At 41.7% G+C, this 2,500-nt stretch overlaps 1 protein-coding gene across 1 annotated transcript in view; it reads left to right on the top strand.

The window, feature by feature from the left end:
- The window catches only part of LOC122243798 (glucose dehydrogenase [FAD, quinone]), a 9,251-nt gene that overhangs the window by 1,341 nt on the left and 5,410 nt on the right, over positions 1-2,500 (top strand). The window lies entirely within an intron of this gene.

The following is a 2,500-nucleotide window of genomic DNA, read 5'->3' as shown; positions in this document are numbered from 1 at the left end:
TAACTGACAAGTTGGTGGTGATGATGTTTTGGTAACTGACAGGTTGGTGGTGATGATGTTTTGGTAACTGACAAGTTGGTGGTGGTGATGTTTTGGTAACTGACAAGTTGGTGGTGGTGATGTTTTGGTAACTGACAAGTTGGTGGTGGTGATGTTTTGGTAACTGACAAGTTGGTGGTGGTGATGTTTTGGTAACTGACAAGTTGGTGGTGGTGATGTTTTGGTAACTGACAAGTTGGTGGTGATGTTTTGGTATCTGAGAAGTTGGTGGTGGTGATGTTTTGGTAACTGACAGGTTGGTGGTGATGATGTTTTGGTAACTGACAGGTTGGTGGTGGTGATGTTTTGGTAACTGACAAGTTGGTGGTGATGATGTTTTGGTAACTGACAAGTTGGTGGTGATGATGTTTTGGTAACTGACAGGTTGGTGGTGGTGATGTTTTGGTAACTGACAGGTTGGTGGTGATGATGTTTTGGTAACTGACAGGTTGGTGGTGGTGATGTTTTGGTAACTGACAAGTTGGTGGTGATGATGTTTTGGTAACTGACAAGTTGGTGGTGGTGATGTTTTGGTATCTGACAAGTTGGTGGTGATGATGTTTTGGTAACTGACAGGTTGGTGGTGATGATGTTTTGGTAACTGACAGGTTGGTGGTGGTGATGTTTTGGTAACTGACAAGTTGGTGGTGATGATGTTTTGGTAACTGACAGGTTGGTAGTGATGATATTCTGATAATTGAAGGGGTGTGGATGTTTTGGTAACTGACAGGTTGGTGGTGATGATGGTTTGGTAACTGACAGTTGTGGGTTTTGGTTGATGACAGGGTGGTGATGATGTTTTGGTAACTGACAGGTTGGTGGTGGTGATGTTTTGGTAACTGACAAGTTGGTGGTGATGATGTTTTGGTAACTGACAGGTTGGTGGTGATGATGGATTGATAACTGACAGGTTGGTGGTGATGATATTTTGGTAACTGACAAGTTGGTGGTGGTGATGTTTTGGTATCTGAGAAGTTGGTGGTGGTGATGTTTTGGTAACTGACAGGTTGGTGGTGATGATGTTTTGGTAACTGACAAGTTGGTGGTGGTGATGTTTTGGTAACTGACAGGTTGGTGGTGATGATGTTTTGGTAACTGACAGGTTGGTGGTGGTGATGTTTTGGTAACTGACAGGTTGGTGATGATATTCTGATAATTGACAGGTTGGTGGTGGTGATGTTTTAGTAACTGTTTTGGTAACTGACAAGGTGGTGGTGATGTTTTGGTAACTGACAGGTTGGTGGTGGTGATGTTTTGGTAACTGACAGGTTGGTGGTGATGATGTTTTGGTAACTGACAGGTTGGTGGTGGTGATGTTTTGGTAACTGACAGGTTGGTGGTGATGATGTTTTGGTAACTGACAGGTTGGTGGTGATGATGTTTTGGTAACTGACAGGTTGGTGGTGATGATGTTTTGGTAACTGACAGGTTGGTGGTGATGATGTTTTGGTAACTGACAAGTTGGTGGTGGTGATGTTTTGGTAACTGACAAGTTGGTGGTGGTGATGTTTTGGTAACTGACAAGTTGGTGGTGGTGATGTTTTGGTAACTGACAGGTTGGTGGTGGTGATGTTTTGGTAACTGACAGGTTGGTGGTGATGATGTTTTGGTAACTGACAAGTTGGTGGTGGTGATGTTTTGGTAACTGACAGGGTGGTGATGATGTTTTGGTAACTGACAGGTTGGTGGTGGTGATGTTTTGGTAACTGACAGGTTAGTGGTGATGATGTTTTGGTAACTGACAGGTTGGTGGTGGTGATGTTTTGGTAACTGACAAGGTGGTGGTGATGTTTTGGTAACTGACAAGTTGGTGGTGGTGATGTTTTGGTAAATGACAAGGTGGTGATGATGTTTTGGTAACTGACAAGGTGGTGATGATGTTTTGGTAACTGACAAGTTGGTGGTGGTGATGTTTTGGTAACTGACAAGGTGGTGATGATGTTTTGGTAACTGACAGGTTGGTGGTGGTGATGTTTTGGTAACTGACAGGTTGGTAGTGATATATATATGGATTGATAACTGACAGGTTGGTGGTGATAATGAATTGATGAATTCCAGGTTGGTGAAAATTGTTTGAAATCTTAATATGATACTTGGAAGTTGCTATTCAGCAATTATCTCTCGAGTGCATCTTCATATCGATAAATCAAAAATATATACATGTTTCGTTTCTGCAATATGGTGATGAGACTGTGTTCATGTTAGTATTTATTGTGTATTTATCTCAGTTTCTTTCTTGTAGTATCTTTTCCTACCATCGATTATTCGGCGATTACTATTCGTAATAATCTCCATTCTTACTAAACGATCTATTTTCGGATTCCCCTTTCTTCGCCTCATTCTTTTTCTCCCCAACTCTTAATTCTTTATATTTCCTAACTCTTTTATTTCTTGACTTAACTTTTGTTTACATTTCCTACGCCTGTGCCTCTCGTTTCTCCTCCCTTGTGTAAAGGCTCTC

This window comes from Penaeus japonicus, unplaced genomic scaffold, assembly GCF_977035675.1.
Source record: "Penaeus japonicus unplaced genomic scaffold, GWHDUDI00000001_assembly GWHDUDI00000013, whole genome shotgun sequence".
NCBI lineage: Eukaryota > Metazoa > Arthropoda > Malacostraca > Decapoda > Penaeidae > Penaeus > Penaeus japonicus.
The sequence above is the reverse complement of the archived record's forward strand: the minus strand, read 5'-3'. Positions and strand labels throughout refer to the sequence as shown.